At 38.5% G+C, this 14,325-nt stretch overlaps 1 protein-coding gene across 16 annotated transcripts in view; it reads left to right on the forward strand.

Annotated features, from left to right (window-relative positions):
• BNC2 (basonuclin zinc finger protein 2) overlaps positions 1-14,325 on the forward strand; it is a 460,480-nt gene that overhangs the window by 3,050 nt on the left and 443,105 nt on the right. The window contains exon 1 of one of the 16 annotated variants that reach the window (XM_063649476.1): positions 26-1,832. The exons of the other annotated variants lie outside the window; for them this stretch is intronic. The gene's annotated coding sequence lies outside the window, so the exon portion shown is untranslated. Of the gene's footprint in view, positions 1-25; positions 1,833-14,325 lie in introns of those variants that run through there. 16 annotated transcript variants of the gene reach the window in all.

The following is a 14,325-nucleotide window of genomic DNA, read 5'->3' on the forward strand; positions in this document are numbered from 1 at the left end:
AAGCGTGCAGTTAGTTCGCCTGGTGATGAGCCGCTCTGTCCGCTTTCGGGGAAGTTATTTGTTAGAAATGGGGCTTGACCACTCCCTTCTTTTTAGTTTGCTTCCACCCAGCGTCGCTATTGTTACCCCCACTTGGGGATCTGACATGGTGTGTTCCGCATGTAGAGGGAACATATAAGAATACAGGTGAGATAGCGGGTTGGCATTTTTTCCTCTTGCCTGCTCCCTAATGTGACATCTCTTGTTTCAGTGATCAAAGTCACAACTGGAGTGTAGGAGATGCGACTGTCAAATGCAGGGGCGCGTACACACACACACACACACACACACACACACAAAAGCGTGAGCCCAGGACTGTGGTTACAGTAACGCTGACAGAAATTAAAGTGGTTTTGAAAGCAGCGTGCGATTTATGATGGTTCCCATTTACCCTAGAGTCAAGCTGTTGTAAAACTGACGTACAAAAGACATCATAAAATAATCGTGTGTACCCAGGATTAAAGTGGCAGAAAGTGGCCTGTTTTATTATTTTTTTATATACTTCGTGGACACTTGGAATTGTTGAAAGCCGTGTTTAAGTGAGACATCACAACAATATTAAATATATCTGTTTAGAGCTTGAGAGTTTTTCTTCTAACGGGCATTTTACACAAGAACACTGTAAAAGCCGGTGGCAGGTATTATTTTTCTTCCCTTTACCCTAGCCTATATTAACTATTTGTCTACAGATCTATATTAACTATTTGTCTACACATCTATTCCTATATCCTAATGACTTTGAACTGTGGCTAAGCCTGTTTGCCTTCCACTGCTTTGTATTCTGCAGTTTCAGATGTTACTGTGCACACGCATACATGCTTTAAATGGGAGGAATTTATTTCTGGCACTGTTACTTAGTATGTCTGATCTGAAGATGTACCCTAGTAGTGAGACCTTGTACAAGTTAACAGAACTTTCACTTTTTGGACTCACACACACACACACACACGCACAATCCCTTGTGAGCCTTTAGAGAGTATCTGTGTTTTATATTTGTAGCCGTTTCATGTAAACTGTTCAGTCTTAATGAAGTTCTTAGTTCCCAGAGTGCACTCTATTAAAAGTCCAGGTTGCTAATCACTTTACCAAAGTACAGGAGTATCTTTACCTGAGGGAAGTAATAACGAGCTTGAACCTAAACTGTTTTGAGTATCTTTTGAGAAGGGTCTGAAACTTTTTTTCCTCTTGAGAATATTAAGTTGGGTGGTGTTTGCATGTAAGACTTTGAATAAGAATAAACTGCATTATATTTTACAATTAATATTAGGAAAATGTTAATAGTATATTCCTAATACCTGATTTTTTCTTCTATTTAAGATGTAAGGTATCTGTCAGATAGGGATATGTGATTACAAAAAGAAGCAGACAAAAGCAGAGCTGACTATTGCTATATTAAAATGGAAGTGTTACAGTTTGAATTTTCAAGTGAGAGTTCCTGAGTTCAGTGCTTTACATAACATTTTGTCCTAATCTTGCTTGCTGTCAGGGATGTTTCATGGTTGTGCAATTGCTGCAGTCAAGAATGCCAATTTGCATTCCAGGAGTGTCATTTGATTACTTTTATCTGCACAGCTCCAAGACCGGCCCAGACCTCTCGTTTCATCTTGCCATGTCACGAGTCAATGCTGTGTCGTCTTTTCAAAAATCTGCCTGATTTAGACAAGAAAGAAAAGTACTTTCATGTTGCAGCCCCAGTCCCCTGCTAACTTGTCAGCAGCAGGATATGATTCACTTGGGCCCAGAAGAATGGAACAGAGAGGCGGGTTAGGCGGTTCAATAAAGCCCACGGACAGGTAGTGTGTGACATCCCCAGAGAGCTGCAGTTAATGAAGAACAGGTCTGCTTAGTTCTCCACACGCTGACCTGGTGCTGTCCCCACAGTTTTCTCATTTGATCTTTCCCAGCAAATTGATCTTTTCTTGTATTTTTTTGCCTTCCAAGTTAGTCCTTGTGGGACTGAAATTAGCAGAGCAACTTAAGTTGGATAATACAGCTGTTCAGAAAAGAAGAAATTGGACACTGGCTCAAAAAGGGGTGGGGGTGGGGGGGTAGAGGGAGCTATTCTTTTTGTTGTTGTTCCTGGGAATATTTCTTATATTAAGGGAGTCCAAAATAGATGATGACTTGAAGTTAGTGGTTTCCTTTACTTTTAATTTTAGAGTTAAGGGTTCAGCACGATTTTAAATATTCCTTAAGTATTTGAAAGATGGCCTTAGTGAATATGAAGAGTTCAGTTTAGTACTGTTCACATTCACTTGTTTGAGATGATTTGCCGGTTGACAATGTGGCTTTTATGGTTATTGTAAGATGGCATGCTTCAACTATATTATTTATAGTCTTCTAAACAACCTACGATCCCCAAATATCCAATACTAAATTGCAGGTAAGATTAAACAATAAGAAAGTCATTATACTAGTGTTGTGTATAAATACTATGGTACATGAAAATGTTTTCTATACTATTAGCGTATTTGTTTTATATAAACCCTACAGATACAGTTCATGAAGTGTTTTTTTCCCTGAATTTTTGAGATTCTGCATTTAAATGTAGATTTTTAAAACTGAGACCAGACCACAAGTTTGAATTTCTGTGGATGTTCATACATGTTGTTATTTGTTTTTTGACATTAAAATTAATTTTAGACAGGATGGGTAAATTTATGTCGTATGGTTTAAACGGATTAAAGTTTCACTATAGAATTCTGTACATAAAGCTTAGGTTGGAAGCAGTTTATAGATTCTTAACTTGATAAATATATAAGGAGCAACGCTTTCTGATTTACTCAGCAGATGGTCTCATTTACCATCTACATCCTTACAAGAAACAGAGTGGAAAACATTTCTTGTGGAAGGGGAGGTAGCCTCGTCAAATCTTTCCTGTTGGATGGGAATTATATAGTATCATTGGTTAGTAAACTCCCCTCTGAAGAGCTAGAGGGAGCCTCATGATTTTATTAGATACACTTAAGGTTTAAAAAACACTCTGGCCATCAGAATGTTGCACAAAAAGAGTAGGTAATGAATACTGGCTCAGTGTTTAGGCTGGGAGGTGCTATTATGGTTTTTTTTTTTTTTTTTTTTTTTTTAAAGTGACAGAAGCAAAAGAACTTTCTACAAGAACAGTCAAGGCGTCAGCTAAGCTTTCTAGGCTTTTGCCTTTCAGGTGATTTGAAGATCAGGCAAAATGCAACCAGATACTATATTTTAAATGTTTTGATTTGACTAACTACTGTTTGTAGTTTTTGTCAACTGAGGGAGTTACTCTCGTTTTAGGAGGCCAGCCTTCAGAGTTCTATTAAAAGTAGCTTCCTACGAAATCACCGAGAAGTGGGTTAACTTCTTTTAGTTTATGAAGGACAACCCCTTTTCTGTAAATGATGGTTTTGGAGTAGTTCTACATACAACTGCTGTATTCCAGAGAGAAATTTTCTTTAAAATAAATGCTTCCTGTTATAAGCATAAATGTTAAACTATTTATAAACCTGACTTATTATGGGTCAAAAAATAAGTTAAAGAAATAGGATTTAAATGATATTACATTCAATAATTGTCATTTAATTTCATATTTACCACTTTCCATTAACATTTGTGATACATTTATGTTAAAGAGTCATTGATCATAATTGCACTTTAATATTTATATACTAGTTTTTAGGAGCATTACTTTAGACAAACATATTTATCATTTAAGTAAATAATATAATCCAGTGAGATAAACTACCCAGATTTGTCCTTCTTAAAATCTTTTGCACAGTAGCTCTCATTATGTTGCTAGCCAATAAAAGTCTTTATTTGTTGCTTATTAGAACCCTCAGTACACTCAAGAGTTCAGCTATAATTTAATTTGGCCGTTCAAAGAGCCTCCCTTGTTTTGAAATATATTCTCAGTATGCTTTTACCATTTGTTATGAACCCATGTTCTAACTCAATGCATAAGAACCTATATTCTAACTCAATATGTATAAGAATGATATTACAGATATATCATTCTTTAAGTTTTTGCTATCGTCATAACTTTTTTCCATTAAAAATATCGGTACATAACAACATCAGTTTTGTTCTTTTTGCTCTATTTTCTCTTTGACATTCTAGAGTATTTTTTTCTTGGTGATTTAAATTGTTTTGCTGTTATAATTTAAAATAAACTTCCTAAGGCATACAACCTTCCCTTGAGGTATAGTGAGAAGGGCACCAAAAAATAATAGGTTCGATAATTAAGAATTCTAGTTGAGGCCATTTCACAATTGCAATCACTTGCAATTACAAAAAGTTTGCCTGGTACTTCACAAATTGCTAGTAACTGCTGTGAAGTTTTTCAATGAGTAGAAGGTGGCTTTGAGAGTTTTGGTTGTATTTGTAACAAATTATGTTCACTAAAGACTAGAACTTGACTATAAAACTCTAATAAGATGAGTATCAGTAATTCTTCCATAAGGAAGGCAGAATGTGAAACTCCTAAATGACTCACTGTGTATCTTACCAGTGGGAATAGCATCAAGCCAGCCTTCTAGATACGGTATTTAATAGTTGTCATAATGTACAGTATTGTCTTGGAACTTGTGGTTCATGAGTTCATAGTCCCTGCTTTTTTGTGTTTATTACAAAGATGTAACAACCTACACAAAACATTTTTCTCTTATAATGACCTTACATTTGCCAAAGTGCCCCATGCTGAAATTCCTTTTCAGTGTCTTTTTTTTTTTTCAGTCCAAAGCCAGACGTGTACCCAGACACAAAAGCCTCTGTGTATAGCAAGCTGTTTTAAATATTGTGACTCGATGATGTGCTGTCCTTTCTCTGCTTGAGCCAAGGATCTCTGCTCAGTGTCTGTGGATTACCAAGCTCCTTCTTTATTGTACCTCTTGTCAACTATTCCTATTCATTTAACCTTTCATTAGTGTCTGTGCAGCTTCACTGTCTGGAAAGGCAAGGGAAAACCGAAAGGCCCCACTGTCACAGTTATTAGATTTCTCGGTTACATCCCAGCAACCATAAAGAAGTAAGCGTCGAGACTATTGTCGTGCATGCTGCTGTCCTGGGGTGCAGCTCTTCTGTGCATGTCAAGGACATGTGCCACATGTTGATATGCATCCCAGGGATAAATGCACAACATGGGGGATAGGCCGACGCTGGCAGTGATGAGCTTTGTAGGAGTTATTGCAAAGACCAACAGTTTGTGAAGGAATTTTGCTTAACAGGCCAAGGAGATAGACAGAGTTGAGGGTTGCCAAGATTTGCCTGTGCGGGGCTTGTCAGTCACATTGTTTTCATCTAAACTTCATTTGAGGGGAAAATTGAATACATTTGACAGCAATGAAAAGTCTTACTTTCTTTTTTCAAATCTTTCAGAGGACAAAAGCAGTATTTCTGGTGACTAACAACTATTTTTAGTACTGACTAAATCATATATATGAATGGATCTATTAGCAGTTTATCTTTTTCCATATCTAGAGAATAATTAAAAGATATTTCATAGATGTCATATATATGTTTTAAAATCTGTGTAAAAATAATGTAGCCTATTAATTTTCCTTTGCTCTTTTCCCCCTTTGATTTTTCTCTAGCATAGCCTGGTTCTTTAGAAATACATTTGCTTAATTGGCTAGATGCAGAGGAGAAAAAGGATGATAATGTGGTCATTTTCAAATCATAAATAAAATAAGTATTTGTAAATTTTGTATTGGAAAATATTATCTTAAAATCTTAGAGATGAAGAGAATTACCTTTTTAAGAATTCTGAAAACACTTGAATAGAAAATGGTACATTATAATACATTTGTCCCTCTTTACCCAAAAGTTTGTCTTTTTTTCTTTTTTAAACTAGGAGAACCTTTTTTACTGAGGGTAAATAAAATATTTTTGTCTCCTGATTTCAACAGATTTTGTCAGTTTTCCAAACTCTTTTGGGGTCCTCCAATGACTTTTCAAATATGTTCATGACTTATTGCCAAATCCCTGTAAAGTTATTTTTAATTTTTCTTGACCTTACCTCTTTTAGGCAAGGCTTTTTAACAGTTGTACTTCCTCTGTTAAGGTTTTTTTTTTTTTTGAAACGGAATCTCGCTCTGTTGCACAAACTAGAGTGCAGTGGCGTGATTTTGGCTCACTGCAACCTCCATCTCCTGGGTTCAAGAGATTCCCCTGCCTCAACTTCCCGACTAGCTGGGACTACAGGCGTGCGCCACTGCGCTTGGCAAATTTTTGTATTTTTAGTAGGGACAAGGTTTCACCATGTTGGCCAGGCTGGTCTCGAACTCCTGACCTCAGGTGATCCACTGGCCTCGGCCTCCCAAAGTGCTGGGATTACAGCGTGATCTCACAGTGAGCCACTGTGCCCAACCACCTCTATTAAGCTTTTCTTAGTGTCTTGTGAAAGTATGGGCTAAGTTATCCTTGTTTTAGGGAAGAGAGAGAGCTATTTTTCATAGTCTTTCCCTCAGGTGGGATGCTAAATGCCCAGCTATCCTATCCTGGGGCTATGCCCCAGCCTTTTGGCCAGCGGGTGGAAGTACTGTGTAGAATATATTGAGATGGGGCAGGGCGCGGTGGCTCATGCCTGTAATCCCAGCACTTTGGGAGGCTCAGGTGGGTGGATCACAAGGTCAGGAGTTCAAGACCAGCCTGGCCAATATGGTGAAACCCTGTCTCTACTAAAAATACAAAAATTAGCCGGGCGTGGTGGCGGGCACCTATAATCCCAGCTACTCGGGAGGCTGAGGCAGGAGAATCACTTGAACCTGGGAGGCGGAGGTTGCAGTGAGCCAAGATCTCGCCACTGCACTCTAGCCTGAGCGACAGAGCAAGACTTTGTCTCAAAGAAAAAAAAAAATCTATATATATATAGATATGTATAGATATATATAGATGAATCTGCCGTGGTCATCTAAGGCTGGTGACCTTCCCACAGAAAAAGCATGAGTGTCTTAACATTCCTTTTTCTAATAGTTCCATTTCCATTTATTATGGTTTGTGTTGGGAGTAGTAGAAGAGAAAAGAGGGACTTGTGAAGATGAAGGCCATAATTTTAACTCTTCCCCTGGCAATGAAAACCCCCAAATTAGAACAAAATAGGTTAGTGCTGTGTGGTAATTAAAGAGAGAGGAGTACATGGCAGTAGCTACTCTCTGCAGGTATCCTGCACTTATTCTTTATCCAGTCAGTATCTCTACGCAGGTGACTGGCTATTTCTTGGAAGGCAGTTGTACTGTTGCCTGTTAGAGACTCAGAACAGCGCTGGGACCGGGTATCTATAGAGGCCCTGTTCTATTCCACCTACTTTTGATAGCCTCTGTTCTCTCATTTGTAAGTCAAGTGAATTTGGTAATTTCTAAGTGCCTTTCCAAATGGTACATTTCATATTTTATATGATAACACTATATAATCATAGCAGTTTGCTATTATTAGCTTTATTGAGATATAACTCACCCACTTAAAATGTACGTTAATATTCCATTTTATGGATATACTACCTCTTACATATCCATTCAATGAAAGCACATTTGGGTTGTTTACACTTTTTGAGTAATGTGGCCCTGAACATTCATGTACAAGTTTTTGTGGACATAATGTTTTCATTTCTCTTGGGTATATGCTCAAGAGTAGAATTGTTGGGTAGTATGGCCTATCTACTTATAACTTTTTGAGGAACTTCCAAATTGTTTTCCAACGCAACTGCAGCATTTTACTTTCCAACCAATAGTGTATAATTCTTCCAGTCTCTCTACACCCTCCTCAACACTTGTTATTTGTCTTTTTTTTTTTTTGTCTTTTGAGATGGAGTCTCGCTCTGTCGCCCAGGCTGGAGTGCAGTGGCGTAATCTCGGCTCACTGCAAGCTCCACCTCCCGGGTTCACGCCCTTCTCCTGCCTCAGCCTCCCAAGTAGCTGGGACTGCAGACGCCTGCCACCATGACTGGCTAATTTTTTGTATTTTTAGTAGAGACAGCGTTTCACTGTGTTAGCCAGGATGGTCTCGATCTCCTGACCTCGTGATTCTCCCGCCTCGGCCTCCCAAAGTGTTGAGATTTCAGGCGTGAGCCACCGCGCCTGGTCCTTGTTATTGTCTTTTTATTTTTACAGATCTTAGTGGGTGTGAAGTAGTATCTTTTTATTTGAATCATCCTAGTGACTATGAAGTGATATCTCAGTGTGGTTTTGATTTGCATTTGCCTGATGGCTAGTGATGTTGAGCATCTTATGCACTTATTGGCCATTTGTGTATCTTTTCTGGAAAACAGAGACATGTCTCCATTGGCCATTTTTCAGTTGGGTTGTTTGTCTTTTTATTATGGAGTTTTAAGTGCTGTTTATATATTCTGAGTACAGGCCTTCTGCTAGGTACAAGGTTTGCAAATACTTTCTGCTATTCTGTGGGTTGTCTTTATTTATTTATTTATTTTTAAAGAGACAGGGTCTTTCTAGTTCTGTCATGCAGGTTGGAGTGCAGTGGTGTGATTATGACTCACTGCAGCCTTGAACTCCTGGGCTCAAGAAATCCTCCTGCTTCAGCCTCCGTAGTAATTGGGACTACAAGTACAAGCCACGATGCCTGGTTAATTTTTTAATATTATATATATATTTTGTAGAGATAGAGTATTACCATGTTGATACGGTTTCAAACTCCTGGCCTCAAGCGATCATGTTTCCTTGACCCCCCAAAATTCTGGGATTACAGGCATAAGCCACTGTGACCATGCCCAGCTGTCTTTTTTTTTTTTTTTGAGACAGAGTCTTGCTCTGTTGCCCAGGCTGGAGTGCAGTGGCGTGATCTCAGCCTACTGCAACCTCCACCTCTTGGGTTTAAGCCATTGTCCTGCCTCAGCATCCCGAGTAGCTGGGATTACAGGCATGTGCCACCATGCCCAGCTAATTTTTGTATTTTTAATGGAGATGGGGTTTCTCTATGTTGGCCAGGCTGGTCTCTTTAAACTCCTGGCCTCAGGTGATCTGCCGGTCTTGGCCTCCCAAAGTGCTGGGATTACTGGCATGAGCCACCACGCCCAGCCCCAGCTTTCTTTTGACTTTTTGATGGTGCCTTTTCAAGCACAAAAATTTTTGATGAAGTCTAATTTATCAATTTTTGTTGTTGTTGTTGTTTCTGTCCTTGGTATGCTATCTAAGAAACTATTGTCTAACCCAAGATCATGAAGATTTACCTCTGTGTTTTTTTTGTGAGCGTCTTACAGTTTGAGCTCCTACAGGGTGGATTCATAGATCTTTGATCCATTTGAATTAACTTCTGTAAATAGTATGAGGTAGGGGTACAACTTTATTCTTTTGAATGTGGATGTCTGTTGTTCCCAGCACTATTTGTTGAAAAGACGGTTTTTCTCCATTGAAGTGTCTGGGTACCCTTGTCAAAAATTAATTGACCATGATATATAAGGGTTTATTTCTGAAATTTCTGTTCTATTCCATTGATCTTTCTGTCTGTCCTTATGCCAGTACCACACTGTCTTGACTACTGTAGCTTTGTATTAGGTTTTGCAATTGAGAAGTGTGAGTCTTACAACTTCGTTCTGTTCTTCTTTTTCAAGATTGTTTTAGCTATTCTTAGTTCCTTAGAAGTTGACTTTTTAAAAAGCAATTTGGATTGTGGTAGAAAACAACATAAAATGTACCTTGTTAAAAGCAATTTGGATTGTGGTAGAAAACAACATAAAATGTACCTTGTTAATCCTTTTTTTTTTTTTTGAGACGGAGTCTCACTCTGTCGTCCATGCTGGAGTGCAGTGGTGTGATCTTGGCTCTCTGCAGCCTCCGCCTCCCTGGTTCAAGCAATTCCCCTGCCTGAGTCTCCCGAGTAGCTGGGATTACAGGCACACGGCACCATGACTGGCTAATTTTTTTGTATTTTTAGTAGAGATGGGGTTCCATCATGTTGGCCAGACTGTTCTCCAACTCTTGACCTCAGGCAATCTGCCCGCCTCGGCCTCCCAAAGTGCTGGGATTACAGGCATGAGCCACCGTGCCTGGCCCATGTTTAACCATTTTTAAGTGTACGGTTTAGTAGTGTTTTCTGTAACTTAATGTACAGCAGATCTCTAGAACATTTTCATTTTACAAAGCTGAAATTTTTTAACCTTTGAATAACAACTCCCGTTTACCTTTTCCTCCCAGCCCTGGGAAACCACTGTTCTAGCTTCTATTTCTAAGAGTTTGCCTACTTTAGATGCCTCATAGAAGTGGAATCATGCATTACATATTTGTCTTTTTGTTCTGGCTTATTTCACTTGGCTAGAAACTTAATGTTCTTAAGGTTCATTTATGTTGTAGCATACAACAGGATTGTTTTCATTTTTAAGGCTGAATAATATTTCGTCATATGTATATACCACATTTTCTTTATCCATTCATCTGTAGATAGACATTTAGTTTGCTTTCCACCTCTTGGCTTTTGTGAATTATGCTGTTGTGAATATAAGTATGCAAATATCTCTAAAAGATACTGCTTTCAGTCTTTGGACATATATGTAGAAGTGGGATAGCTGGATCATACAGTAGTTCTTAATTTTTTGAGGAACCTCCATACTGTTTTCCATAAGGGCAGCATTGTTTACATTCCTGCCAACAGTGCACAAGGGTTCCAATTTCTCTGCAATCTCATAACTTATTATTTCCTGTTTTTTTTTGATAGTAACCATTCAAAAATGGTTGAGGTGATATCTCAGTGTGGTTTTGATTTGCCTTTCCTTGATGCCTGATGTTAAGCATATTTTCACGTGCTTTTTGGGCATTTGTATATGTCCTCTTTGTGAACATATCTATTTAAGTCCTTCACCTATTTTTAAATCAGGCTTTTTTTGTTGTTGTTGAGTTTTAAGAGTTGTAGATATGTTCTGGATACCCCTTATCAGAAATATGATTTACAAATATTTTCTCACTTTCTATAGTTTGTCTCTTCACTCTGCTGATTGTTTCCTTTGCTTTTGCAGCACAGAAGTTTCTTTTTTTTCCTTTTTTTTTTTTTTGAGATGGAGTCTCCCTCTTTCGCCCAGGCTGGAGTGCAGTGTGCGATCTTGGCTCACTACAAACTCCGCCTCCCGGGTTCATGCCATTCTCTTGCCTCAGCCTCCCGAGTAGCTGGGACTACAGGCGCCCGCCACCATGCCCAGCTAATTTGTTTGTATTTTTCATAGAGACGGGGTTTCACCGTGTTAGCCAGGATGGTCTTGATCTCCTGACCTTGTGATCCACCCGCCTCGGCCTCCCAAAGTGCTGGGATTACAGGTGTGAGCCACTGTGCCCGGCCAGAAGTTTCTAAGTTTGATTCAGTTCCATTTGTGTATTCTTGCTTTTGTTGCCTTTAGCAGTTTACTTTTAAAGTTCGGATATGTCTGATCCTCAGAAGAGTAAAGGCTACATTAAAAAAGTACATTCTATTGTTTAGGTAAAAAAGTCTTGGTAGTACTCCAGGGGACAAGAAATATGTCATTCGGTAGCCAAAAGATGATAGGTCCTAGTTCCCTGTGAAACACCCTGGTTTTACTTTGATGTTTCTTAATTATCATTGAGTTTAAAAGCATTCTAGGTGTTCCGTATGATAAGAGACACACTTCATGCCCTGGAGGGTGGAATTAAGTATCCAGAAATAATTGTTTTTGGTTTTATAAATACCTCAAAAGGAAAGGGGGAAGAAAACCATTATTGAGAAAATTTGTCTTCCTAGACATCCCGTCGTGACTAGAAAAACACCAACAGAGATAAAACTAAAAATTATTGTATGATCTCCAAACCCAAAATAACTGGTCCAGTGAAGTTTTAAATAAATAACCATGTTCAAATCTGGCATGGCATATTTGGAAACATGAGCTTGCTTTACAGTTTACCTGGCAAATTTTGTAATTAAAATACCTCATCGTTGAATTAGAGAAACTTGAGAGCAAATGAAAGGTAACTTAATTTGGAGGCAACTATATTGCTTCATTGTTGAATTAAAAGAAATATTCGTTCCCTTACAGTTCTAATTTTCTCTTTATTCATGCTAATAAAGGCTGATATTTATTTTCATCTAAGTAATTGCTTTTCTGGTATTCTGATGGACCATTCTTCACTGCATTGTCTGTTTCTGGCCTTTTGCCAGTTATTTTAGACAAAAGTTTCATTATTTAGTCAGCATCAACTATTAATTAGATACCTAACTGTTCAAATTTATACAAAGCGAGCGTGCATTTTTTCATCATAAGTGTTTACGTACATAAAGAGTAATTATCCAATTTAAAATGATATGATGTATTTTAAGGATAATTTTTTTTTCCCTAGGGGAAACAATTCTGTGAAAATTCTGTAGAGGATTTAAAATCACTTCTTTTTTTTTTTTATTTTTTATTTGAGACAGAGTCTCACTCTGTTGCCCAGGCTGGTGTGCAGTGGCACAATCTCAGCTCACTGCAACCTCCACCTGCCGATTTCAAGTGATTCTCCTGTCTTAGCCTCCCAAGTAGCTGGGATTACAGGTGCCTGCCAACCCGCCCGGCTAATTTTGTTTTGTATGTTTAGTAGAGATGGAGTTTCACCACGGACAGGCTGATCTCGAACTCCTGACCTCTGGTGATCTGCCCGTCTCAACCTCCCAAAGTGCTGGGATTACATGCGTGAGCCATTGTGCCTGGCCTGAAATCACTTCTAAAAATTGTTATGGTAAAAATTTTATGTTTACCAGACGTGAATTTTGGTTACATATACATTTATCCCAATTGACACATTTTATTCATACTGAATAAAACATTAATGTTACTTTTCTATTTTTTATGACGTATTTTGACATGTGTTTAGATGTATGTTTTATATGTATGGACTGACAATCATATATGCTATTATTTGGTATCTTATGTGGTTGGAGGACATAAAGAATGTAAGTAACTGAAACAATACTTTTGCTGAAAGAAAGGCCACTCAGTTCTCTGCCCTGTGGTACCTAATCTCCCTGTCATACACATTTCACCATCTAGGATTAGAGAAGTTCATTCTATCAACACGAATGCTAACAGGTAGGCTTCTGGAAGTACAATGTGATAGTTCAGATCTTTCTCTGATTCAAAATGGTGATTTAAAAGAAAACATACTTGGCTGAATTGGCTTTTGATAGACTAAAACATTAATTTGCCTTAATGTGCATTAATGCTAAAGGATACTAAAAAACAGAGAAATGTTTTTTAAACCCAGAAATTCTACCAGGTCTGGAGCCATATTTTTCACTCAATAAATGTCCCTTGTAAGAAATATATTTTCATGAAGGGCTGGGTGCAGTGGTGCATGCCTGTAGTCCCAACTATTTGGAAGGCTGAGGCAGGAGAATCATTTTGAGTCTAGAAGTTCAAGTCTAGCCTGGGCAAGATAGTGAGATCCTGTCTCTAAAAAAATAAATAAAAAGAAATATTTTCACTTCAAGAATTTATATCTGTGCATTGGTCTTTGAAGCTTCCCTTTTGTCTGTAAACAGCAACCAGTCGCTGGCATGACATATTTGTGTACAAAGGACAGTGATAATTAGATATGCTGGAATTAGTGTGTGTGTGTGTGTGTGTGTGTGTGAGAGAGAGAGTGTGTGTGAAGAAATATGGATGAGAAACAACTGGTAGTTTGCTGCTTCCTTATGGGGGAGGGTAGAAGGCAGAATAGAAGGTAGAATAGTATAGTTGACTGACATTTTTTTGGAGGGGAAGGGCAGGGTTTACCATTAATGTACTTTCATTGTGCAATAGATAATACTTGATACATTGTTTTTTGTGGTTTTTAACATATATTTATTTGGATGGCATGGATGAATGTTGACTGTCTTACACTGTTTTACTAGTATGACTGTCAAATTGTATTCCTGAAGTACAGATATGCTAAGGTAATAAATCTGTTAGCAGCCAGCAAGTAAATGTTTACTTACTATATATAGAATAACTTGCTGCAGATTTCCATGAAACAACATTTGGGAAAAGTAAAAAAGATGTGGCCGGGTGCGGTGGCTCAAGCCTGTAATCCCAGCACTTTGGGAGGCCGAGGCGGGCGGGTCATGGGGTCAGGAGATCGAGACCATCCTGGCTAACACAGTGAAACCCCGTCTCTACTTAAAAAAAAAAAATACAAGAAATCAGCCGGGCGTGGTGGTGGGTGCCTGTAGTCCCAGCTACTTGGGAGGCTGAGGCAGGAGAATGGCGTGAACCCAGGAGGTGGAGGTTGCAGTGAGCTGAGATTGCACCACTGCACAAGCCTGGGCAACAGAGCGAGACTCCGTCTCAAAAAACAAAGATGCTTTTAAAAATTGTTAGATTTTGATGTTCAAGCTATACATTTG

The sequence above is a fragment of the Pongo pygmaeus genome, chromosome 13, assembly GCF_028885625.2.
Source record: "Pongo pygmaeus isolate AG05252 chromosome 13, NHGRI_mPonPyg2-v2.0_pri, whole genome shotgun sequence".
NCBI lineage: Eukaryota > Metazoa > Chordata > Mammalia > Primates > Hominidae > Pongo > Pongo pygmaeus.